Here is a 25,388-nt window from a genome sequence, read left to right as displayed (position 1 = left end):
CAGGGTTCATATTAGGCCTTGACCCCTCATGTTTGTTTAATATATATTTTTATATCTGAAATGCAATGTTTAATTATCGATTTCTTTCTTGGTGTTTATCCTTTTTAAATTTAGAAAAATTAAACTCACTTCATCTTGTTCATCCACATCCACTAAGTGTCCATGATTTTTCTTTGACCCTAGATGATGGCTTAGATAGTCTTATGCAGCTGACTTTCATAGATGAAAACAGCCAGTGTAAGCCATAACAATTTTTTATTTTTTTTTTAATCATTATTATTACTAATATTATTATTCTATTTAGTTTTTGCACCTAAACTCAATCTTGTCCTCTCACATCAAATCGCAGTTCCTCAAAGTGTTACTTCCTCAAAGTGTTACAAGTGCAACTATTTTTCTAGTTTCTATCTCATCGGTTTAATGTCTCTGTCTTTCTCTCTCTCTATGTATATAATATTTTTCAAATATATTTTAACATATTGTTGGAATTTCTATCTCTATTCCATGCGTGTTCAAGAGAAAAGGTCTGGAGAGGTTTTTCTTCAATGTCAAAAATCGTAACAATTTATTGGATACAAATGAATAATTCGATGACAGAGCTCTGGGTTACGTTACCCCAATGCAATACAAGAATTACATTCAAGAGGTTCGCAACAAACATACATTTCCTGACTTCAGCATATATACACAACTGATCTTAACAGGTGGAGTTTTGGTGTAACGTCACTTGTCAGTCATTGTTCAGTCCTCCATTGGCCACACCTTCGACATACTTCCTCTTTTTCTACGAATTCTCTGCCCAACAACAAAGTATACATCTTTCTATGTTTTGTGTTCAGTTTTAACACCTCTCTTCAGACAGGAAGTTTCTGCAGAGCTGAATTTAATTTTGGACCCGCATGTATCTACTTCTGCAAAAATGCTAATTAGTATGCACAGCACTCACCCACAACATTAGAAGTTCAGTTAATATATGACCCTTACATGACCAATACAAATAATTGTTTGATTAAAAGAAAAAGAGACAATAATAATAAAAAACTGATTGCTATTTTACAACACAACCTACCACAACTCTTAACCCAACCTCACAGTAACAAACCTCCATGTGGGTTTCATTGATTCAATGTCTTGTACATGGCACAGAATACAACCTATTGCAGTTTATTAAAATCACACCTACCCCAGCCCTAGGCCCAACCTCACAGTAACCCGCTATGTTTTATTAAATTTTACACCTACCCCAACCCTAAACACAACCTCAGAGTAACCAGTTTTATTTTTATTTATTTTTATGAATGTCTACTACAGCTACATCAATCGCAAACCCAGCCTACGTGTGGCATAACTGCCGACCCCTTAGAGGTCATCCAGCCAACTTGCAGTGTAATCTCCTCCACTTGTAGGTCTCTGAGCTGCAGCAACACCTAAGTGCTCTGACACAGAGACACAAAAGACTTTTAACCTCCTCTTGGAGAGGAGAGAGTCTCTGACCCTGGATCTCAGGTCTTCCATGGAGGGATTGTCAGGAATCCTGTAAGAACATCCCATTCACACAACCTCTTGCCATAAAAAAACAAAGCAGAATGTGTGGTGAAGGAACTCCGGGTTGACAGAGCCTTGTCCTTGCTTCAAGCAATGTGCTAACAAAGTGCTGAACAGAGTGGCACAAAGGATAGCGCTTATGACTATGGATCAGAAGTTTCTCGGTTATGGAAACCAAGAAACTGTGTATGAGAGAATGCTTAAGTGTATGAGTGGCACTTGTTCAAGCGGAGCAGGGAAGTGCCAGCGATCAGAAAGAACTGGAGTTTGTGCCAAGACTGGGTTTTAAAAGTGGCAATTTCCATATGGTCTAGCAGTCAGGATTCCTGATTTTCACCCAGGTGACCCGGGTTCAACTCCCGGTATGGGAAGGCTTAAGTACTTTTGCTCCTGTCCTTTTTGGCCAGCGGTCGGACTGCAGCTACCTTATAGGGTGTGGTTGTGGAACTGCTATGTAAGACTTCGATAGCTCAGTTGGTAGAGTGTAGGACCAATTCTTAGGTCGCAGGTTCGATTCCAGCTCAAAGGATGTATTTTGTGCTCAGAGCCGCTTTCTTGCCTTTACGAAGATATCATCGGCACCACTGCTCGAAGTTCACCATGGAGGTGAAAAGGAAGTTCCCTGACCAGGAATCGAACTCGGGCCACGGCGGTGAGAGCGCCGAATCCTAATTACTAGACCACCAGGCTAGACCATCAAGCCTAGCTGTGGTCTTCCACCCAGGTGTGCTGCAGCTGCTCTGACAAAAATAACTCTTTAATAACATTTGCAACCTCCTCCTGGAGAAGAGAAAGTCTCAGAGCCTGGATCACAGTTCTTCTTGGGAGGGACTGTCACATGCTCTGTGTTAGAGCATCCTATCGACACCACAACTTGCCATGACAAGAAAGCACAGCAAGCGTTGAAGGAACTGCATGTTGACCGAGCCGTGTCCTCTTTCCAAGCAGCATGCTAATGAGCACTGCTGACGCAGACTGGGCCAGTGGCGCATACTGCCACCTGTAATTCGTGGTTATTCTTGGTTACACCGGCCAATCACGGTCCGAGTTAGAACCAAGATTTTTTTTTAATTCTTGGTTACGCTGGCCAATCTTGTCCCGAGCTGGAACCAAGATTCACCCTATTCTTGGTTTCGGCAGCCAATCATGTTCCGAGTTACAATGAACGCTATGGCCAATCAGAGCCCTTATAACATTCATGATTTGTACTGTATTAACAGATTTCGTTGTGGATTAATTCGGACAACAATTACAAAGTAAGTATTTTTATAACAAGTTGGTTTAAATGAATAACCATTACAGTAACATTAATTACAACAACACAATTATTATATGATTGTTATAGATGTTATATGACGTTGTTTGTTAAGATTAATGTTAGCCGACCAAGCACACTGTACAGTTTTACTACAAACATTTTAATGCAGTTATTATACATTACTTCACTTTATATTGTCATTTACTACCATAGTTACAATAATGCCCGTGCATTATTCTCACACATTAATGAATCACTTCACTAATAATAAATATAAGGCTCAATTCATCAGTCATTAATTATAAACAAATAGTATAATGACGCTCACATATCACTACATCACTAATCATAAACTAATCTAATAATGCTCACGCATAATACATCACTAATTATAAAGCATAAAACAATATGGATCACGCATGATTGCATCACTAATAATAAACCAAAAATATAAGGGTCACAATTTAATCCATCATTAATAATAATAACATTATTATTAGTAATGGATTGATGTGTGACCCTTATATTGTTGGTTTATTATTAGTGATGCAATCATGCATGATCCATATTAATTAATTAATAACTGCATTAAAATGTTTGTAGTAAAACTGTACAGTTTGCTTGGTCGGCTAACATTAATCTTACCAAATAACGTTATAAAACATCTATAACAATCATATAATAATTATGTTGTAGTAATTAACGTTACTGTAATGGTTATTCATTTAAACCACCTTGTTAAAAAAATACTTACTTTGCAATTGGTTTCCGAATTAATCCGCAACGAAATCTTTTATTACAGTACAAATCATGGATGGTATAAGGGCTCTGATTGGCCATAGCGTTCATTGTAACTCAGAACACGATTGGCTGCCTTAACCAAGAATAGGGTGAATCTTGGCTCCAGCTCACAAAGTGATTGGCCGGTGTGACCAAGAATAACCACGACTTACAGGTGGCAGTAAGAGCTAACCGGCCACTTACTGCCAAGCTTAATAAAAGTCTTCCAGTTGGTGCTGCCCAGGCTAAAGAAAAAAAATATTTAAAAAAAATTATAAAACGGCCTTGCCAGAAAGTAGCAGAATGTCAATACAAGGCGGTGGCAATGTGCATTGATTTCTGAGTAACTCGTCATTCGGCATGCAGGGCTCCTCACACGTTTACTGGAGCAGGACCAGGTAGGGCCTTCAGTCACCTGCCCCTTGTGCACAAAATAGAACAACAGCACTGTTTTACAACCCCGGGATCGAACCAGGGACCTTTAGATCTTCAGTCTAACGCTCCCCCAACTGAGCTATTTCGACTGCCTTTTCACAAATATCCTGCAGCATTCATGTCTGTGAGACTAAGCAGAATCCTGAAATGCCTCTGAGGCCTTAAAGTGTAAAAGGTTGGCCAGTACGGGGATCGAACCCGTGACCTTGGCGTTATTAGCACTACGCTCTAACCAGCTAGGCTAACCGGTCACTTTCTGCCATATTTGCTCAAAAGCTCAGAGTAACTGTCATTTTCTTCAAGAGATAAGAATGCTATTCCAGCTTTTTTTGTGCGGTGCTGGTAAAAAAAACAAGGTCCCACCAAGATTTGGACTCGGATCGCTGGATTCAGAGTCCAGAGTGCTAACCATTACACCATGGAACCTCAAGTCTTCTGCTCGGTGCTGCCCGGGCCAAAGAGAAAATAATGTAAAAAAACAAAAAAAAAGAAAGAAAACGGCCTTGCCAGAAAGTAGCAGAATGTCAATACAAGGCAGTGCCAATGTGCATTGATTTCTGAGTAACTCGTCATTCGGCATGCAGGGCTCCTCACACGTTTACTGGAGCAGGACCAGGTAGGGCCTTCAAAAGAAAAGCGCACTATTCCAGGCATTTTGACGACTAAACGGCAGGCAGGGCAAAGAGGCCACCACAGAGCAAATGTGATCTTTTTTTTCTATTTTGACCATGTCGAAAATCGCCAACTATTGATTGCTTTGAGGGGAATTAGCTCATGGTTAAGCGCTCACTTTGCAAGGGAGAGGTAGCGGGAACAATGACTGCATTCTCCACCTCTGTTTTCATGCCTTTTTACATTGGCTTTTATTTCAAAGCTGGTGGCACCTTGAGGGTTTAAAGCAAAACTACTTACGTCAGCTTTGCCGGTTTCTGTGTAGTACATATCATTGCAACCCTTCAGAAGCCCTATCAAGTCACAGTTTTCTTTTATTCAGCAGCGCGTCCGCAGTGGGACATCAAAGCGCTAAATACATAGCATTATAGAGTGCTGTCGATCAGGCCATTGGAATCATCGCCAGAAGCAACGTGACCATCTGGGAGGAAGATAGTGTTTTGGTCAAGTGGAAGCAGGTGGACTTAAGGGTGAAGCAGCTAGGCTTTTTGGGTGACTTTCAGTCACCTGACCCTTGTGCACAAAATAGAACAACATCACTGTTTTGCCGAAACCCAGGATCGAACCAGGGACCTTTAGATCTTCAGTTTAACGCTCTCCCAACTGAGCAATTTCGGCTGCCTTTTCACAAGAATCCTGCAGCATTCGTGTCTGTGAGACTAAGCAGAATGCTGAAATGCCTCCGAGGCCTTAAAGGGTAAAAGTTTGGCCAGTACGGGGATCGAACCCACGACCTTGGCGTTATTAGCACCACGCTCTAACCAGCTGAGCTAACCGGCCACTTTCTGCCATGTTTGCTAAAAAGCTCAGAGTAACTGTCATTTTCTTCAAGAGATAAGAACGCTATTACAGCTTTTTTTGTGCGGTGCTGATAAAAAAACAAGGTCCCACCGAGATTTGAACTCGGATCGCTGGATTCAGAGTCCAGAGTGCTAACCATTACACCATGGAACCTCAAATCTTCTGCTCGGTGCTGCCCAGGCCAAAGAGAAAATAATGTAAAAACAAAAAAAAAAAAGAAAAGAAAACGGCCTTGCCAGAAAGTAGCAGAATGTCAATACAAGGCAGTGCCAATGTGCATTGATTTCTCAGTAACTCGTCATTCGGCATGCAGGGCTCCTCACACGTTTACTGGAGCAGGACCAGGTAGGGCCTTCAAAAGAAAAGCGCACTATTCCAGGCATTTTGACGACTAAACGGCAGGCAGGGCAAAGAGGCCACCACAGAGCAAATGTGATCTTTTTTTTCTATTTTGACCACGTCGAAAATCGCCAATTATTGATTGCTTTGAGGGGAATTAGCTCATGGTTAAGCGCTCGCTTTGCATGGGAGAGGTAGCGGGAACAATGACTGCATTCTCCACCTCTGTTTTCATGCCTTTACACATTGGCTTTTATTGCAAAGCTGGTGGCACCTTGAGGGTTTAAAGCGAAACTACTTACGTCAGCTTTGCCGGTTTCTGTGTAGTACATATCATTGCAACCCTTCAGAAGCCCTATCAAGTCACAGTTTTCTTTTATTCAGCAGCGCGTCCGCAGTGGGACATCAAATCGCTAAATACATAGCATTATAGAGTGCTGTCGATCAGGCCATTGGAATCATCGCCAGAAGCAACGTGACCATCTGGGAGGAAGATAGTGTTTTGGTCAAGTGGAAGCAGGTGGACTTAAGGGTGAAGCAGCTAGGCTTTTTGGGTGACTTTCAGTCACCTGACCCTTGTGCACAAAATAGAACAACATCACTGTTTTGCCGAAACCCAGGATCGAACCAGGGACCTTTAGATCTTCAGTTTAACGCTCTCCCAACTGAGCAATTTCGGCTGCCTTTTCACAAGAATCCTGCAGCATTCGTGTCTGTAAGACTAAGCAGAATGCTGAAATGCCTCCGAGGCCTTAAAGGGTAAAAGTTTGGCCAGTACGGGGATCGAACCCGCGACCTTGGCGTTATTAGCACCACGCTCTAACCAGCTGAGCTAACCGGCCACTTTCTGCCACGTTTGCTAAAAAGCTCAGAGTAACTGTCATTTTCTTCAAGAGATAAGAACGCTATTCCAGCTTTTTTTGTGCGGTGCTGATAAAAAAACAAGGTCCCACAGAGATTTGAACTCGGATCGCTGGAATCAGAGTCTAGAGTGCTAACCATTACACCATGGAACCTCAAGTCTTCTGCTCGGTGCTGCCCGGGCCAAAGAGAAAATAATGTAAAAACAAAAAAAAAAAAAACAGAAAACGGCCTTGCCAGAAAGTAGCAGAATGTCAATACAAGGCAATGCCAATGTGCATTGATTTCTGAGTAACTCGTCATTCGGCATGCAGGGCTCCTAACACGTTTACTGGAGCAGGACCAGGTAGGGCCTTCAAAAGAAAAGCGCACTATTCCAGGCATTTTGACGACTAAACGGCAGGCAGGGCAAAGAGGCCACCACAGAGCAAATGTGATCTTTTTTTTCTATTTTGACCACGTCGAAAATCGCCAACTATTGATTGCTTTGAGGGGAATTAGCTCATGGTTAAGCGCTCGCCTTGCATGGGAGAGGTAGCGGGAACAATGACTGCATTCTCCACCTCTGTTTTCATGCCTTTTTACATTGGCTTTTATTGCAAAGCTGGTGGCACCTTGAGGGTTTAAAGCGAAACTACTTACGTCAGCTTTGCCGGTTTCTGTGTAGTACATATCATTGCAACCCTTCAGAAGCCCTATCAAGTCACAGTTTTCTTTTATTCAGCAGCGTGTCCGCAGTGGGACATCAAAGCGCTAAATACATAGCATTATAGAGTGCTGTCGATCAGGCCATTGGAATCATCGCCAGAAGCAACGTGACCATCTGGGAGGAAGATAGTGTTTTGGTCAAGTGGAAGCAGGTGGACTTAAGGGTGAAGCAGCTAGGCTTTTTGGGTGACTTTCAGTCACCTGACCCTTGTGCACAAAATAGAACAACATCACTGTTTTGCCGAAACCCAAGATCGAACCAGGGACCTTAAGATCTTCAGTTTAACGCTCTCCCAACTAGATTTCGGCTGCCTTTTCACAAGAATCCTGCAGCATTCGTGTCTGTGAGACTAAGCAGAATCCTGAAATGCCTCCGAGGCCTTAAAGGTTAAAAGTTTGGCCAGTACGGGGATCGAACCCGCTACCTTGGCGTTATTAGCACCACCCCCTAACCAGCTGAGCTAACCGGCCACTTTCTGCCATGTTTGCTAAAAAGCTCAGAGTAACTGTCATTTTCTTCAAGAGATAAGAATGCTATTCCAGCTTTTTTTGTGCGGTGCTGATAAAAAACCAAGGTCCCACAGAGATTTGAACTCGGATCGCTGGAATCAGAGTCCAGAGTGCTAACCATTACACCATGGAACCTCAAGTCTTCTGCTCGGTGCTGCCCGGGCCAAAGAGAAAATAATGTAAAAACAAAAAAAAAAAAAGAAAAGAAAACGGCCTTGCCAGAAAGTAGCAGAATGTCAATACAAGGCAGTGCCAATGTGCATTGATTTCTGAGTAACTCGTCATTCGGCATGCAGGGCTCCTCACACGTTTACTGGAGCAGGACCAGGTAGGGCCTTCAAAAGAAAAGCGCACTATTCCAGGCATTTTGACGACTAAACGGCAGGCAGGGCAAAGAGGCCACCACAGAGCAAATGTGATCTTTTTTTTCTATTTTGACCACGTCGAAAATCGCCAATTATTGATTGCTTTGAGGGGAATTAGCTCATGGTTAAGCGCTCGCTTTGCATGGGAGAGGTAGCGGGAACAATGACTGCATTCTCCACCTCTGTTTTCATGCCTTTTTACATTGGCTTTTATTGCAAAGCTGGTGGCACCTTGAGGGTTTAAAGCGAAACTACTTACGTCAGCTTTGCCGGTTTCTGTGTAGTACATATCATTGCAACCCTTCAGAAGCCCTATCAAGTCACAGTTTTCTTTTATTCAGCAGCGTGTCCGCAGTGGGACATCAAAGCGCTAAATACATAGCATTATAGAGTGCTGTCGATCAGGCCATTGGAATCATCGCCAGAAGCAACGTGACCATCTAGGAGGAAGATAGTGTTTTGGTCAAGTGGAAGCAGGTGGACTTAAGGGTGAAGCAGCTAGGCTTTTTGGGTGACTTTCAGTCACCTGACCCTTGTGCACAAAATAGAACAACATCACTGTTTTGCCGAAACCCAGGATCGAACCAGGGACCTTAAGATCATCAGTTTAACGCTCTCCCAACTGAGCAATTTCGGCTGCCTTTTCACAAGAATCCTGCAGCATTCGTGTCTGTGAGACTAAGCAGAATCCTGAAATGCCTCCGAGGCCTTAAAGGTTAAAAGTTTGGCCAGTACGGGGATCGAACCCGCGACCTTGGCGTTATTAGCACCACGCCCTAACCAGCTGAGCTAACCGGCCACTTTCTGCCATGTTTGTGTAACGGGAGAAAAAATGAAACTGTGAATTAAGTATGAATGGTGTCAAAATGCTTGTTTTTGTTAAAAATATCTGTTCTAATTAAATCAAAATCCTATGTTCACTGTTTAACTGTGTAATACATCATGGGGAAATACAGACACCTACAGGTGAGAAAGGGGGCATAATGGGTGGAGTCAGCCGGCCATTTTGTGAGTTCACTTGTTCAAGAGCTGTTGAGAGTGATTTTTTCTGATGACCAGCCCTTGTACACTTATTGTCTGTGTGGAGCCCTGTTTTTCTTTTGGAGAACACTATAAAGTGAACTTGTTCAGGTAAACTGCTTCCGCGTGATCATTATAAAAAACATTTACGAACTAAGAGGGGTTACATTTGCTAAAAAGCTCAGAGTAACTGTCATTTTCTTCATGAGATAAGAACGCTATTCCAGCTTTTTTTGTGCGGTGCTTGTAAAAAAACAAGGTCCCACCAAGATTTGAACTCGGATCGCTGGATTCAGAGTCCAGAGTGCTAACCATTACACCATGGAACCTCAAGTCTTCTGCTCAGTGCTGCCCGGGCCAAAGAGAAAATAATGTAAAAAAAAAAAAAAAAAAGAAAACGGCCTTGACAGAAAGTAGCAGAATGTCAATACCAGGCAGTGCCAATGTGCATTGATTTCTGAGTAACTCGTCATTCGGCATGCAGGGCTCCTCACACGTTTACTGGAGCAGGACCAGGTAGGGCCTTCAAAAGAAAAGCGCACTATTCCAGGCATTTTGACGACTAAACGGCAGGCAGGGCAAAGAGGCCACCACAGAGCAAATGTGATCTTTTTTTTTCTATTTTGACCACGTCGAAAATCGCCAATTATTGATTGCTTTGAGGGGAATTAGCTCATGGTTAAGCGCTCGCTTTGCAAGGGAGAGGTAGCGGGAACAATGACTGCATTCTCCACCTCTGTTTTCATGCCTTTTTATATTGGCTTTTATTGCAAAGCTGGTGGCACCTTGAGGGTTTAAAGCGAAACTACTTACGTCAGCTTTGCCGGTTTCTGTGTAGTACATATCATTGCAACCCTTCAGAAGCCCTATCAAGTCACAGTTTTCTTTTATTCAGCAGCGCGTCCGCAGTGGGACATCAAAGCGCTAAATACATAGCATTATAGAGTGCTGTCGATCAGGCCATTGGAATCATCGCCAGAAGCAACGTGACCATCTGGGAGGAAGATAGTGTTTTGGTCAAGTGGAAGCAGGTGGACTTAAGGGTGAAGCAGCTAGGCTTTTTGGGTGACTTTCAGTCACCTGACCCTTGTGCACAAAATAGAACAACATCACTGTTTTGCCGAAACCCACGATCGAACCAGGGACCTTTAGATCTTCAGTTTAACGCTCTCCCAACTGAGCAATTTCGGCTGCCTTTTCACAAGAATCCTGCAGCATTCGTGTCTGTGAGACTAAGCAGAATGCTGAAATGCCTCCGAGGCCTTAAAGGGTAAAAGTTTGGCCAGTACGGGGATCGAACCCGCGACCTTGGCGTTATTAGCACCACGCTCTAACCAGCTGAGCTAACCGGCCACTTTCTGCCATGTTTGCTAAAAAGCTCAGAGTAAGTGTCATTTTCTTCAAGAGATAAGAACGCTATTCCAGCTTTTTTTGTGCGGTGCTGATAAAAAAAACAAGGTCCCACAGAGATTTGAACTCGGATCGCTGGAATCCGAGTCTAGAGTGCTAACCATTACACCATGGAACCTCAAGTCTTCTGCTTGGTGCTGCTCGGGCTAAAGAGAAAATAATGTAAAAAAGAAAACGGCCTTGCCAGAAAGTAGCAGAATGTCAATACAAGGCAGTGCCAATGTGCATTGATTTCTGAGTAACTCGTCATTCGGCATGCAGGGCTCCTCACACGTTTACTGGAGCAGGACCAGGTAGGGCCTTCAAAAGAAAAGCGCACTATTCCAGGCATTTTGACGACTAAACGGCAGGCAGGGCAAAGAGGCCACCACAGAGCAAATGTGATCTTTTTTTTTCTATTTTGACCACGTCGAAAATCGCCAATTATTGATTGCTTTGAGGGGAATTAGCTCATGGTTAAGCGCTCGCTTTGCAAGGGAGAGGTAGCGGGAACAATGACTGCATTCTCCACCTCTGTTTTCATGCCTTTTTACATTGGCTTTTATTGCAAAGCTGGTGGCACCTTGAGGGTTTAAAGCGAAACTACTTACGTCAGCTTTGCCGGTTTCTGTGTAGTACATATCATATCATATGATTGCAACCCTTCAGAAGCCCTATCAAGTCACAGTTTTCTTTTATTCAGCAGCGCGTCCGCAGTGGGACATCAAAGCGCTAAATACATAGCATTATAGAGTGCTGTCGATCAGGCCATTGGAATCATCGCGACTATCTGGGAGGAAGATAGCGTTTTGGTCAAGTGGAAGCAGGTGGACTTAAGGGTGAAGCAGCTAGGCTTTTTGGGTGACTTTCAGTCACCTGACCCTTGTGCACAAAATAGAGCAACAGCACTGTTTTGCCGAAACCCGGGATCGAACCCGGGACCTTTAGATCTTCAGTCTAACGCTAAGCAGAAGAAGAAGAAGACTAAGCAGAATCCTGAAATGCCTCTGAGGCCTTAAAGGGTAAAAATTAGTCCAGTACGGGGATCGAACCCACGACCTTGGCATTATTAGCACCACACTCTAACCAGCTGAGCTAACCGGCCACTTTCTGCCATGATTCCTAAAAAGCTCAGAGTAACTGTCATTTTCCGGCCTTCAAGAGATAAGAATGCTATTCCAGCTTTTTTTGTGCGGTGCTGGTAAAAAAAAACAAGGTCCCACTGAGATTTGATCTCAGATTGCTGGATTCAGAGTCCAGAGTGCCAACCATTACACCATGGAACCTCAAGTCTTCTAGTTGGTGCTGCCCGGGCTAAAGAGACAAAAATGTAAAAAAAAAAAAAAAAAAAAAAAAAACGACCTTACCAGAAAGTAGCAGAATGTCAATACAAGGCAGTGCCAATGTGCATTGATTTCTGAGTAACTCGTCATTTGGCATGCAGGGCTCCTCACACGTTTACTGGAGCAGGACCAGGTAGGGCCTTCAAAAGAAAAGCGCACTATTCCAGGCATTTTGACGACTAAACAGCAGGCAGGGCAAAGAGGCCACCACAGAGCAAATGTGATCTTTTTTTTCTATTTTGACCACTTCGAAATTCGCCCGTTTTTGATTGCTCTGAGGGGAATTAGCTCAAATGGTAAAGCGCTCGCTTTACATGCGAGAGGTAGCGGGAACAATGGCTGCATTCTCCACCTCTGTTTTCATGCCTTTTTACATTGGCTTTTATTTAGATCTTCAGTCTAACACACTCCCAACTGAGCTATTTCGTTTGCCCTTTCACAAGTATCCTGCAGCATTCATGTCTGTGAGACTAAGCAGAATCCTGAAATGCTTCTGAAATGCATTGATTTCTGAGTAACTCGTCATTTGGCATGCAGGGCTCCTCACACGTTTACTGGAGCAGGACCAGGTAGGGCCTTTAAAAGAAAAGCGCACTATTCCAGGCAATTTGACAACTAAATGGCAGGTAGGGCAAAGAGGCCACCACAGAGCAAATGTGATCTTTTTTTTCTACTTTGACCACGTCGAAAATCGCCAATTTTTTGATTGCTCTGAGGGGAATTAGCTCAAATGGTAAAGCGCTCGCTTTGGATGCGAGAGATAGTGGGAACAATGCCTGCATTCTCCACCTCTGTTTTCATGCCATGTTTTTAAAGCGAAAAGGTTTAAAGTGAAACTCTCCTGATTCAATCATTACCAGAAGCGACGTGACTATCTGTAAGTAAGATAGCTTTTTGGTCAAGTGGAAGCAGTTGGACTTAAGGGTGCAGCAGCTAGGCTTTTTGGGTGACTTTCGGTCACCTAACTCTTGTGCCCAAAACAGAAAAACAACACTATTTTACCAAAGCCTGGATCTAACCAGGGACCTTTAGATCTTCAGTCTAACACTCTCCCAAATGAGCTATTTCAGCTGCCATTTCACGATTTAATATTTCATAGACTAAACGGCGGGCAGGGCAAAGAGACCACCACAGAGCAGATGTGATCTTTTTTTTTTTTTTTGACAACGCCAAAAACTACCAATTTGAATTTTTCTGAGGGGAATTAGCTCAAATGGTAGAGCGCTCGCTTAGCATAGGAAGGGGTCCAATCTTCTCGCTCACTCGCAAGCGAACAAGCCGCAAAAACACGGAAAAATGCGACAAATTTCGCTTGCAGTAGTGTTCGCGGCTTTGTGACTGTGCATAATGTGGTATTTTAGTTGCATATTGCATGTCACTCTAAATGTCATTTTTTGCGTGCTGGATTCGAACACACGATCTGTGTAACACAATATCCAATCAGTGTCGGTTTTAGCGGAGCCAATCAGCTGCGCTCCTATTGAAATTTTACTGACGTAACACAGGCAATTATATTGATATTACTATTATTATGTGGATATTGTTCTTAAAAAGCATATTACGTTAATTAAAAATGAATGCAAATGTTTCAATTAAACATATGTATGCATGTTTATGTATATATAAGTATATTATATATATTTATTTATTAATATATAAATATATACTATATATATATATATATATATATATATATATATATATATATATATATATATTAATATATGTTATATTTCTTTATGTAATAACTTTAAATGAATGCTCACAAAAACAAGTAATATGCAAAATGGTTTATTAAAATGAATACAAATATTAAAATCGCAAAACAATTTAAAAAATATAAAAAACAAAATAAAAACATATCTTAATATATAAACTCTATAATATACAATAAATAAAAACAATACAATATATATTTATTTATTGTGCACATATATTAAAACAATATTATATATATATATATATATATATATATATTTACTTATTATACACATTATATAAAAACGATACTCTATATATATTTAGTTTTATACACACATTATATTAAACAATAATATAAATACATAATAAAATGCAAGAGTGGGGGCACGTAATATATAAAATATAGTATTTAAGCAATGTATAAAATGTTATTTTTTTAAAGAAATATAAATATATTTTTACATAAAATGCACACAAATATTAAATAAGTACACACAAGACAAAATAAGAGTGGGCCTATAAGTGCCACTTTAAAATGCTAAATATTAACACACAAAAATTAAATAAAATGAGAGAGAGAGAGTACCCATGTAACATTTACAAAAATATATACAGCAATTTGTCCTTTATTCTGGAGCTGGAGTTTGTCCTTTATTTTGCTGGCGCTGTTCTGCCAACCAGTCCTCTAAGGACAAATCGGCTATGGCCAAACTCCTTAGTCTTTGCTGCAAACACTTTTCTTCTCCTGTTCCCGTCTGCGCCTGTTCCTCTGGGTGTAACGGGACACAGGAACAGCAGGCGCAGGTGGAGCAGGTGCAGGTGGAGGAACAGCAGGTGCAGGTGGAGCAGGTGCAGGTGGAGGAACAGCAGGTGCAGGTGGAGCAGGTGCAAGTGGCGGAACAGCAGGTGCAGGTGATGCTGGGACTGCACTGGATGTTGGTGCAGCAAATGATGGAATCACCATTGACACACTCATGTCTGGGTTAAAAACAAGTGTGCCAAACAATGATCCAGGTCCTGAAATGGGCTGCACAACATCTGGTGCTGTGGGGGGTGGTGCAATGGGGCACACCGTGCTGGGGGTCGGTGGAAAGGAGCATACCGTGGTGGGGGCAGATACAATGAGGCGCACTGTGGTGGGGGCCGGCGCAATAGGGCGCACTGTGGTGGAGGCTGGTATGATGGGGCACACTGTGGTGGAGGCTGGCGAGATGGGGCGCACTGTGGTGAAGGTCGGTGTGACGGGGCACACCATGGTAGGGGCTGGTGCAATGTGGCAGACTGTGGTGGGGGTTGGCGTGATTGGGCATACCGTCGTGGGGGCCGGTGGAAAGGAGCACACCGTGGTGGCATCCGGCAGGAAGGAGCAAACTGTGGTGGTTGCAGAAGCAGACTTTCAACCAGGTCGAAGAAGAGGTGCCTGTCCTTCTTTATTTGGAGGAAAGACAAACTGGTGTTTGGGGCCTGATGTTGTCGGTGCCTCGTCCAATTTTCCCCTCGGCAAAGGAAGCTGCGTATCTGCCACAGCAATTGGATCAAGTGGAGTCAGTCCCTGAGTGAGTACACTCATTTCCTCATCCTTTTGCCTCCGCTGAAACCTGATAATAAATGATATGTATTATTCATTTATATTAATTTAGAAGTATTCAGGTAATTTAAAGAAAATAATGTGCTTTGCTTACCACTGAATGAGCGTCTTCTGATTTAGCTCAAAAAGCTGGATCACTGTTTCATCCATCAGCCTGCGACTGCCAAGCACCAGATCCCGGATGTGGTGGTAATCGGTCAGTATTTTAGACCACCTGTGCGTGCGAACACCAGCCTTCTTGGAAGTGGACTTGTGTACGACACACAGCTTTGTACAAATGGCCTCAACCAAGCGGCTGGTGCTAGGCCACTGTGCTGGACCCTCAGGATGTCCAATCAGACAGCGCTTGACGCTCTCCAAACCTGGAGTGACTCCGGAGCGCTTCGGTGCCTTAAAGCGCCCATGTGTCAGCTAAGGCTGATGTCGAGGCTGGTAGTTGATGCGCTGTTTATCAACATCCAGGAGAGCTGTCCACAGCTGGATGGCCTCTGTCACCTGCAGGTCAGTGAGGTAAGGAGCCTAACGAAGACCTACCAAACAAGCAGCCAGATCCTGCACCTTGTCCCACCCAGCAATGCCATCAGGTCCAATGACTACTCCCTGGTAAATACAGAATAAATTTAGTATATGTGGAATAAAAAAAGACTAAATAAAATTAAGTTCTTAATATATCTTACCTGAGCCTCAACAGAGAGACTGTCTCCAGACTTGGATGGCTGTGACGGCACTGAGGGGGCTGGGCTAGGAAGCTGTCCTTCTCCACCAGCTGATGTGGACGGCTCAGCCAGTGATGCTGGGGACTGAGGCAGAGGCGAAGATGAGGGGCTGTTTCTGAGATCACGGCAGGGGTCATCCTCATACAGCACTGGAACTGTGATGTCCTCCATGATGTCCTCCTCAAACCTGTCATCTTGTAGATCCTCGTCATCTACTTCCTCCACCAGCCTGTCTTCCACCTCTGGGTTCTGGCTGTAAAGGTGCTCCATTCCCAGCAATTCACCTTAAAAAAAATAAAACAATAAAAAAACATATATTAAATAAAACTAATGATAAAATAAACATTTAGATTACCATTTTGTGTAGTACATTAAAAGCTTAATGAATAACTTCCATAACAACTAATTAATGGATTTCTTGCCTGTATATGCTCCAGGAGGGTGATAGCGGTTATCCCAAGGCTTGCGTCCTGAGACATATCTTTTGGTGGACAATGAGCATTGTGTTTTTCCTCTCTCTCTCCCTGCAGGTAACTGTGTCCACCTGGTAGCAATCATTGGATCTTTCTAGAAATGGCCCATAATGAACGAGTGACTCAGACCCGATAGAGGACACGAGAGGTGAACGGATCAAATCTTTTTCGGCTCTAAACGCATATGATTGGTTTCTGCCTTTCCGCAATGAAACACACGAAATGTGATGAAGACTTGAAATAACGATACCACCTGCACAAATGTACGCACGCGCAAATTAACAAATCACTCCCTGAGAAGACTTATAGTTCCCAAATCATATTGAAGATTCGTTTAAAATGAACGAAATGTTCATGATCGACCCATTACTAAACCTGGTTAGATACCTGCTCCAGTCGGGGATTGAACCTTGTGATCTACCCAAAGTGTTATTTATGGACATATTTCTTGAACCAGTACTGTTATATATGCATTGAGTAGTTTCTGGTGGGGAAAAAATACAAAATATAACCTTAATTTCGCTTCTTTCTTTCTCAATTTCTCAAATTTTCTTATTTTTCTTGTGCTTTTTTCTTCCCCTTCCAAAACAGACTATTGTTCCCCAGCTTTAGCGGAGTCAGTAGAGGGTCCAGGGTTCAAGTCCGTGTTCGGGCATGAGAGACTCTTTGTGGAGCCACAGCTTTTGCCGTTGAGCTATCGCTTGCATGGCTAAGTGGTTAAGGCGATCGACTAGAAATCCGTTGGGGTATTCTCCTGCTGGTTCAAGTCCTGCTAACTATACCCACATCCTGTTCCTTTTTAAAATTGCAGCAGTCATCAATTGTTTGCATTTCCATTGTTTCTTGGGAATAGCGTTGTGCTGGTAGGAGGAGAAAAACAACAGTGTGTTCTCACTGAAGAGAAAGGGGCATATCACATGGAGGAACATACCACACAAGAGCCACAGCGGCTGTCCCGTAGCTCGCTGTGATCGTATAGTGGTTATTACTCTATGTTGTAGTCGCAGCAACCCCGGTTCGAATCGAGATCATGGCAGGTTTTTCAAGGTGGTATTGGATTTGCACTCTGTGTTGCCATTCGTAATCTCCAGCCACCTTTTAGTGCAGGCTGTGCTAATGGCACGTCCTGAATGTTTACGTTTCCTAAAGTGTGGAAGACCAGGGGTCCGTTCTTCGTACCTCGCTTAAATGATCTAAGATGATTTAGCAGATCCTGGATCTTTTAATCTTGATAACTGATCTCTCGCTAATTTGGTTCTTCAAACAAGTTCGCGAATCAGATTAGAATGTCAGGATAAACTGATCTGAGATCGCTGCGTGTGTATTGAAGGACAGATCTATCGAACCTCGAAATCATGATCAGCAATGCAACGATTGGCTGACGGCACAGCAGCGTAATGACATCATCTGATTAATATTCAATTATCCATGTGAGCAAAATTACATCAAATTAGCAGTAAACCGTTTGTTAAATATGACACGCAATAACTTTTCACATTTGTTGTGAGCTGCAGGCTTTACACTTTCATGTGTCAAGTGTACTCATCATGTATTTCAATGCATATCAATGTATTTAGTTCTACATTTAGAAAAGATTTTCTTTATTATAGCCGTTTTTTTTAATCGGTGTAAAGAATAACTGGTTGTTTACAAAAGCATTTTGATATATTAATAAAGGCGTCTGCAACTATTGTGAAGCATCAAATCACCAGCATATTAACTATCAAAACATGTTCATAACTGCATAAATGTATTATTGCTTTAAAAAAAGTCACATATTGTGCATGTTTATTATACACAATTTGTACTAAGCGATCTAAAAAGTTCATATCAATAAGTTTTCTCTGTGCAGCACCAGGTGGCAGTCTTTGTACTTTCATTTCGAGGGTGCAGATTGCATACGTTTTATTAATATGTATAACTTTATTTATTTTATTAATAACTATAACTTTATATATATATATATATATATATATATATATATATATATATATATTATATAATAATATAATAATATAAATATATATATATTATTATATAATATATATATATATATATATATATATATATATATATATATATATATATATATTATATAATAATATATATATATATATATATATATATATATATATATATATATATATAGTTTAAAAAATATTTACTCTTTTCCCAAGTGTATATAACTACTACTGTAAGAAAATATCAGAATTCGGAACACTTTCTGTATTATCTTTGCTTGAACTGACCTGATATAATCCTGTTATAATCCTAATCTGATTCGCAAACTTGTTTGAAGAACCAAATTAGCGAGAGATCAGTTATCAAGATTAAAAGATCCAGGATCTGCCAAATAATCTTAGATCATTTAAGCGAGGTACGAAGAACGGACCCCAGGGGTCCGTTCTTCGTACGTGGATTACTCAGTTAGCTGGATTTGGATATTGACGATTTGACACGATCCAGGATCGTTTCGTTCTTCAAAACTGATCCGAGAGTTATTGTCATAGCAACAGTTCTGCTAGATCAAACCTGATCGGGAGCAGGTTCAATTCATATAAACAGATTAGATCGGCTCAGTTCAAGCAAAGATAATACAGAAAGTATGTTCCGAATTCTGATATTTTCTTACAGTAGTAGTTATATACACTTGGGAAAATGGTAGCTTACATATTTTTTAACTATATATATAAAGTTATAGTCATTAATAAAATAAATAAAGTTATACATATTAATAAAACTTATGCAATCTGCACCCTCGAAATGAAAATACAAAGACTGCCATCTGGTGGTGCAAAGAGAAAACTTATTGATATGAACTTTTTAGATCGCTTTAGTCCAAATTGTGTATAATAGAAATACACAATATGTGACTTTTTTTAAAGCAATAATACATATGCGGTCATGAACATGTTTTGATAGTTAATATGCAGTGATTTGATGCTTCACAAAAGTTGCAGACGCCTTTACCAATATCAAAATGCTTTTGTAAACAACCATTCTTTACACCGATTAAAAACGGCTACTATAATAAAGAAAATATTTTCTAAATTTAGAACTAAATACACTGATATGCATTGAAATACATGATGAATACTCTTGACACATGAAAGTGGAAAGCCTGCAGCTCACAACAAATGTGGAAGGTTATTGCGTGTCATATTTTTAACAAGCCGTTTACTGCTAATTTGATGTAATTTTGCTCACATGGATAATTGAATATTAATCAGATGATGTCATTACGCTGCTGTGCCGTCAGCCAATCGTTGCATTGCTGATCATGATTTCGAGGATCGATAGATCTGTCCTTCACAACACACGCAGCGATCTCAGATCAGTTTATCCAGACATTCTAATCTGATTCGCGAACTTGTTTAAAGAACCAAATTAGCGAGAGATCAGTTATCGAGATTAAAAGATCCAGGATCTGCCAAATCATCTTAGATCATATAAGCGAGGTACGAAGAACGGACCCCAGGGGTCTGTTCTTCGTAAGTGGATTACTCAGTTAGCTGGATTTGGATATTGACGATTTGACACGATCCAGGATCGTTTCGTTCTTCAAAGCTGATCCGAGAGTTGTTGTCATAGCAACAGTTCTGCTAGGTCAAACCTGATCGGGAGCAGGTTCAATTCACATAAACAGGATTAAATCGGCTCAGTTCAAGCAAAGATAATACAGAAAGTTTGTTCCGAATTCTGATATTTTCTTACAGTAGTAGTTATATACACTGGGGAAAATGGTACATATTTTTTAACTATATATATAAAGTTATAGTTATTAATAAAATAAATAAAGTTATACATATTAATAAAACTTATGCAATCTGCACCCTCGAAATGAAAGTACAAAGACTGTCACCTGGTGGTGCAAAGAGAAAACTTATTTATATGAACTTTTTAGATCGCTTTAGTACAAATTGTGTATAATAGAAATGCACAATATGTGACTTTTTTTTAAAGCAATTATACATTTATGCAGTCATAAACATGTTTTGATAGTTAATATGCCAGTGTTTTGATGCTTCACAAAAGATGCAGAAGCCTTTACCAATATGAAAATGCTTTTGTAAACAACCAGTTATTCTTTACACCGAATAAAAAATATTTTCTAAATGTAGAACTAAATACATTGTTTTGCATTGAAATACATGATGATACACTTGACACATGAAAGTAGAAAGCCTGCAGCTCACAACAAATGTGGAAGGTTATCGCGTGTCATATTTAACAAACCGTTTACTGCTAATTTGATGTAATTTTGCTCACATGGATAATTGAATATTAATCAGATGATGTCATTACGCTGCTGTGCCGTCAGCCAATCGCTGCATTGCTGATCATGATTTCGAGGATCGATAGATCTGTCCTTCACAACACACGCAGCGATCACAGATCTGTTTATCCAGACATTCTAATCTGATTCGCAAACTTGTTTGAAGAACCAAATTAGCGAGAGATCAGTTATCAAGATTAAAAGATCCAGGATCTGCCAAATAATCTTAGATCATTTAAGCGAGGTACGAAGAACGGACCCCAGGGGTCCGTTCTTCGTACGTGGATAACTCAGTTAGCTGGATTTGGATGTTGACGATTTGACACGATCCAGGATCGTTTCGTTCTTCAAAGCTGATCCGAGAGTTGTTGTCATGGCAACAGTTCTGCTAGGTCAAACCTGATCGGAAGCAGGTTCAATTCATATAAACAGGATTAGATCGGCTCAGTTCAAGCAAAGATAATACAGAAAGTTTGTTCCGAATTCTGATATTTTCTTACAGTAGTAGTTATACACACTTGGGAAAATGGTACATATTTTTTAACTATATATATAAAGTTATAGTCATTAATAAAATAAATAAAGTTATACATATTAATAAAACTTATGCAATCTGCACCCTCGAAATGAAAGTACAAAGACTGCCATCTGGTGCAAAGAGAAAACTTATTGATATGAACTTTTTAGATCGCTTTAGTACAAATTGTGTATAAATGAAATACACAATATGTGACTTTTTTTTAAAGCAATAATACATTAATGCAGTCATAAACAAGTTTTGATAGTTAATATGCCAGTGATTTGATGCTTCACAAAAGTTGCAGACACCTTTACCAATATGAAAATGCTTTTGTAAACAACCAGTTATTCTTTACACCGATTAAAAAACGGCTACTATAATAAAGAAAATATTTTCTAAATGTAGAACTAAATACATTGATTTGCATTGAAATACATGATGAATACTCTTGTCTTGACAAATGAAAGAGTAAAGCCTGCAGCTCACAACAAATGTGTAAAGTTCTTGCGTGTCATATTTAACAAACCGTTTACTGCTAATTTGATGTAATTTTGCTCACATGGATAATTGAATATTAATCAGATGATGTCATTACGCTGCTGTGCCGTCAGCCAATCGTTGCATTGCTGATCATGATTTCGAGGATCGATAGATCTGTCCTTCATAACACACGCAGCGATCTCAGATCAGTTCATCCAGACATTCTAATCTGATTCGCGAACTTGTTTGAAGAACCGAATTAGCGAGAGATAAATTATCAAGATTAAAAGATCCAGGATCTGCCAAATAATCTTAGATCATTTAAGCGAGGTACGAAGAACGGACCCTAGGGATTCGATATGAGAAACAGGATCTATGATGCCAGTATGCTGTGTAGATAAGTACTGATCAAGTCACGCTTCTAAGGTATGGAAGGAATCTTTTCAATTGTTGAGTGTCCATTCATTGCCACAACAGCAGAAAGACCTTCTGCAGTTATCATTGATCTATTTAATGTCTCCTACATGACATGGAGTCCAAACTATTGTGTTGTACTGATGTCTACACCTACAACAACCATAAACCCAACCTTAAAGTAACCTGTCGTGTTTTAGCAACATCTACACCAACCATAAGCTTAAACCTCATTTCACAGTAAACTTTAGTGTTCTGTGAAGGTCTGCGCCGACCACAACCCTAAAGATTGCCTACTTGTAAATTACAGTTGTGGAGCCTGGATAGCTCAGTCGGTAGAACATCTGACTTTTAATCTAAGGGTCGAGGGTTCAAGACCCTGTTTGGGTGTGTAAGGCTCATTTTGTGGAGCCACAGCTTTTGCCGTTGAGCTATCGCTTGATCAAAGTTTCATCTGGATGCACAATACATGTACTACACATCAAGACATGGCAGCTCAGGCAGTCTTGTAGTCATGGCTGAGTGGTTAAGGCGTTCGACTTGAAATACGTTGGGGTATTCTCCCGCAGGTTCAAGTCCTGCCAACTATACCCACATCCTGTTACTTTTTAAAATTGCAGCAGTCATCAATTGTTTGCATTTCCATTGTTTCTTGGGAAAAGCGTTGTGCTGGTAGGAGGAGAAAAACAACAGAGTGTTCTCACTGAAGAGAAAGGGGCTTATCACAGGGAGGAACATACCACACATAAGTCACAACGGCTGTTTCATAGCTCGCCGTGATCGTATAGTGGTTAGTACTCTGTGTTGTGGCCGCAGCAACCCCGGTTCGAATCCGGGTCACGGCAGGTTTTTCAAGGTGACATTGGTGTCGCACTCTGTGTTGCCATCCGTTTTCTCCAGCCTTCTTTTAGTGCAGGCTGTGCTAATGGCACGTCCTGAATGTTTACGTTTCCTAAAGTGTGGAAGACTAGGGATATGATATAAGAGAAATAGGATCTTTGATGCCAGCATGCTGTGTAGATAAGTACTGATCAAGTCACGCTTCTAAGGCATGGAAGGAATCTTTTCAATTGTTGAGTGTCCATTCATTGCCACAACAGCAGAAAGACATTCTGCAGTTATCATTGATCTATTTAATGTCTCCTACATGACATGAAGTCCAAACTATTGTGTTGTACTGATGTCTACACCTACAAAAACCATAAACCCTACCTCAAAGTAACCTCTCGTGTTTTAGCAACCTCCACACCAACCATAAGCTTAAAACCCCATCTCACAGTAAACTTTAGTGTACTGTAAAGGTCTGCGCCGACCACAACCCAAACCTTGCCTACTTGTAAATTACTGTTGTGGAGCCCGGATAGCTCAGTCGGTAGAGCATCAGACTTTTAATCTGAGGGTCCAGGGTTCAAGTCCCTGTTCGGGCGTGTGACGCTCATTTTGTGGAGCCACAGCTTTTGCCGTTGAGCTATCGCTTGATGAAAGTTTCATCTGGATGCACAATATGTGTACTAGGCATAAAGAAATGGCAGTACAGGCAGTCTTGTAGTCGTGGCCGAGTGGTTAAGGCGATGGACTAGAAATCCATTGGGGTCTCCCCGCGCAGGTTCGAATCCTGCTGACTACGTCCTGCCCCTTTTTAAAATTGCAGCAGTCATCAATTGTTTGCATTTCCATTGTTTCTTGGGAAAAGCGTTGTGCTGGTAGGAGGAGAAAAACAACAGAGTGTTCTCACTGAAGAGAAAGGGGCTTATCACAGGGGGGAACATACCACACATAGGTTACATCAGCTGTTTCATAGCTCGCCGTGATCGTATAGTGGTTAGTGCTCTGTGTTGTGGCCGCAGCAACCCCGGTTCGAATCCGGGTCACGGCAGGTTTTTCAAGGTGACATTGGTGTCGCACTCTGTGTTGCCATCCGTTATCTCCAGCCTTCTTTTAGTGCAGGCTGTGCTAATGGCACGTCCTGAATGTTTACGTTTCCTAAAGTGTGAAAGACTAGGGATATGATATAAGAGAAATAGGATCTTTGATGCCAGCATGCTGTGTAGATAAGTACTGATCAAGTCACGCTTCTAAGGCATGGAAGGAATCTTTTCAATTGTTGAGTGTCCATTCATTGCCACAACAGCACAAAGACATTCTGCAGTTATCATTGATCTATTTAATGTCTCCTACATGACATGAAGTCCAAACTATTGTGTTGTACTGATGTCTACACCTACAAAAACCATAAACCCAACCTCAAAGTAACCTGTCGTGTTTTAGCAACCTCCACACCAACCATAAGCTTAAAACCCCATCTCACGGTAAACTTTAGTGTACTGTAAAGGTCTGCGCCGACCACAACCCAAACCTTGCCTACTTGTAAACTACTGTTGTGGAGCCCGGATAGCTCAGTCAGTAGAGCATCAGACTTTTAATCTGAGGGTCCAGGGTTCAAGTCCCTGTTCGGGCGTGTGATGCTCATTTTGTGGAGCCACAGCTTTTGCTGTTGAGCTATCGCTTGATCAAAGTTTCATCTGGATGCACAATATGTGTACTAGGCATAAAGAAATGGCAGTACAGTCACTCTTGTAGTCGTGGCCGAGTGGTTAAGGCGATGGACTAGAAATCCATTGGGGTCTCCCCGCGCAGGTTCGAATCCTGCTGACTACGTCCTGCCCCTTTTTAAAATTGCAGCAGTCGTCAATTGTTTGCATTTCCATTGTTTCTTGGGAAAAGCGTTGTGCTGGTAGGAGGAGAAAAACAACAGAGTGTTCTCACTGAAGAGAAAGGGGCTTACCACAGGGAGGAACATACCACACAAGGGTCACAACGGCTGTCTCGTAGCTTGCCGTGATCGTATAGGGGTTAGAACTTTGCGTTGTGGCCGCAGCATCCCCGGGTTGAACGGGGTCATGTCGTGAATTCGACTTTTCATCAATTAGAAATTATCAGACCGGAGGTTTTGAATATCAGAAAATGGACTTTATTCTCCATAATAAAGCCGAGAAAGAGCAGAGCAGAGCAGACCCCAGAGCATTCTGAAGTCTCTCCGGGACACCTTCTAAAGTATCTGTGTTCTCCATAATCTTTATACAGGTAATTATGACACACCCCTTTGTGTCTCTTTTTAACTCTTGACCATTTTTGAATAGGTTTTCTAGTCTAAGGGGTCCTGCTATTCTTGGCTCTCAGCCCACCAGCTCATG

At 41.4% G+C, this 25,388-nt stretch overlaps 21 non-coding genes across 21 annotated transcripts; 6 read left to right on the top strand and 15 right to left on the bottom strand.

Moving 5' to 3' along the window:
* Window positions 1-4,195: 4,195 nt before the first annotated feature.
* Window positions 4,196-4,269, bottom strand: trnai-aau (transfer RNA isoleucine (anticodon AAU)). The gene has a single exon. It is a non-coding gene; the product is annotated as a tRNA-Ile (tRNA).
* Window positions 4,270-4,372: 103 nt separating this feature from the next.
* On the bottom strand, window positions 4,373-4,444 carry trnaq-cug (transfer RNA glutamine (anticodon CUG)). The gene has a single exon. It is a non-coding gene; the product is annotated as a tRNA-Gln (tRNA).
* Window positions 4,445-5,235: 791 nt separating this feature from the next.
* On the bottom strand, window positions 5,236-5,308 carry trnaf-gaa (transfer RNA phenylalanine (anticodon GAA)). Its single transcript has one exon. It is a non-coding gene; the product is annotated as a tRNA-Phe (tRNA).
* Window positions 5,309-5,396: 88 nt separating this feature from the next.
* Window positions 5,397-5,470, bottom strand: trnai-aau (transfer RNA isoleucine (anticodon AAU)). The gene has a single exon. It is a non-coding gene; the product is annotated as a tRNA-Ile (tRNA).
* Window positions 5,471-5,572: 102 nt separating this feature from the next.
* trnaq-cug (transfer RNA glutamine (anticodon CUG)) lies at window positions 5,573-5,644 on the bottom strand. The gene has a single exon. It is a non-coding gene; the product is annotated as a tRNA-Gln (tRNA).
* Window positions 5,645-6,437: 793 nt separating this feature from the next.
* Window positions 6,438-6,510, bottom strand: trnaf-gaa (transfer RNA phenylalanine (anticodon GAA)). The gene has a single exon. It is a non-coding gene; the product is annotated as a tRNA-Phe (tRNA).
* Window positions 6,511-6,598: 88 nt separating this feature from the next.
* Window positions 6,599-6,672, bottom strand: trnai-aau (transfer RNA isoleucine (anticodon AAU)). The gene has a single exon. It is a non-coding gene; the product is annotated as a tRNA-Ile (tRNA).
* A 1,124-nt stretch (window positions 6,673-7,796) lies between these two features.
* Window positions 7,797-7,870, bottom strand: trnai-aau (transfer RNA isoleucine (anticodon AAU)). Its single transcript has one exon. It is a non-coding gene; the product is annotated as a tRNA-Ile (tRNA).
* A 102-nt stretch (window positions 7,871-7,972) lies between these two features.
* On the bottom strand, window positions 7,973-8,044 carry trnaq-cug (transfer RNA glutamine (anticodon CUG)). Its single transcript has one exon. It is a non-coding gene; the product is annotated as a tRNA-Gln (tRNA).
* Window positions 8,045-8,838: 794 nt separating this feature from the next.
* Window positions 8,839-8,911, bottom strand: trnai-gau (transfer RNA isoleucine (anticodon GAU)). Its single transcript has one exon. It is a non-coding gene; the product is annotated as a tRNA-Ile (tRNA).
* Window positions 8,912-8,999: 88 nt separating this feature from the next.
* On the bottom strand, window positions 9,000-9,073 carry trnai-aau (transfer RNA isoleucine (anticodon AAU)). The gene has a single exon. It is a non-coding gene; the product is annotated as a tRNA-Ile (tRNA).
* A 478-nt stretch (window positions 9,074-9,551) lies between these two features.
* Window positions 9,552-9,623, bottom strand: trnaq-cug (transfer RNA glutamine (anticodon CUG)). The gene has a single exon. It is a non-coding gene; the product is annotated as a tRNA-Gln (tRNA).
* A 789-nt stretch (window positions 9,624-10,412) lies between these two features.
* Window positions 10,413-10,485, bottom strand: trnaf-gaa (transfer RNA phenylalanine (anticodon GAA)). The gene has a single exon. It is a non-coding gene; the product is annotated as a tRNA-Phe (tRNA).
* An 88-nt stretch (window positions 10,486-10,573) lies between these two features.
* trnai-aau (transfer RNA isoleucine (anticodon AAU)) lies at window positions 10,574-10,647 on the bottom strand. The gene has a single exon. It is a non-coding gene; the product is annotated as a tRNA-Ile (tRNA).
* A 1,067-nt stretch (window positions 10,648-11,714) lies between these two features.
* Window positions 11,715-11,788, bottom strand: trnai-aau (transfer RNA isoleucine (anticodon AAU)). Its single transcript has one exon. It is a non-coding gene; the product is annotated as a tRNA-Ile (tRNA).
* An 11,179-nt stretch (window positions 11,789-22,967) lies between these two features.
* On the top strand, window positions 22,968-23,039 carry trnah-gug (transfer RNA histidin (anticodon GUG)). Its single transcript has one exon. It is a non-coding gene; the product is annotated as a tRNA-His (tRNA).
* A 509-nt stretch (window positions 23,040-23,548) lies between these two features.
* Window positions 23,549-23,621, top strand: trnak-uuu (transfer RNA lysine (anticodon UUU)). Its single transcript has one exon. It is a non-coding gene; the product is annotated as a tRNA-Lys (tRNA).
* Window positions 23,622-23,739: 118 nt separating this feature from the next.
* Window positions 23,740-23,821, top strand: trnas-aga (transfer RNA serine (anticodon AGA)). Its single transcript has one exon. It is a non-coding gene; the product is annotated as a tRNA-Ser (tRNA).
* Window positions 23,822-23,998: 177 nt separating this feature from the next.
* trnah-gug (transfer RNA histidin (anticodon GUG)) lies at window positions 23,999-24,070 on the top strand. The gene has a single exon. It is a non-coding gene; the product is annotated as a tRNA-His (tRNA).
* Window positions 24,071-24,579: 509 nt separating this feature from the next.
* Window positions 24,580-24,652, top strand: trnak-uuu (transfer RNA lysine (anticodon UUU)). Its single transcript has one exon. It is a non-coding gene; the product is annotated as a tRNA-Lys (tRNA).
* Window positions 24,653-24,770: 118 nt separating this feature from the next.
* On the top strand, window positions 24,771-24,852 carry trnas-aga (transfer RNA serine (anticodon AGA)). Its single transcript has one exon. It is a non-coding gene; the product is annotated as a tRNA-Ser (tRNA).
* The last annotated feature ends 536 nt before the right edge of the window (window positions 24,853-25,388 follow it).

This window comes from Danio rerio, chromosome 4 (assembly GCF_049306965.1).
Source record: "Danio rerio strain Tuebingen ecotype United States chromosome 4, GRCz12tu, whole genome shotgun sequence".
Classification (NCBI taxonomy): domain Eukaryota; kingdom Metazoa; phylum Chordata; class Actinopteri; order Cypriniformes; family Danionidae; genus Danio; species Danio rerio.
Note: the sequence above shows the minus strand (reverse complement) of the source record. Positions and strands in the feature narration are given on the sequence as shown.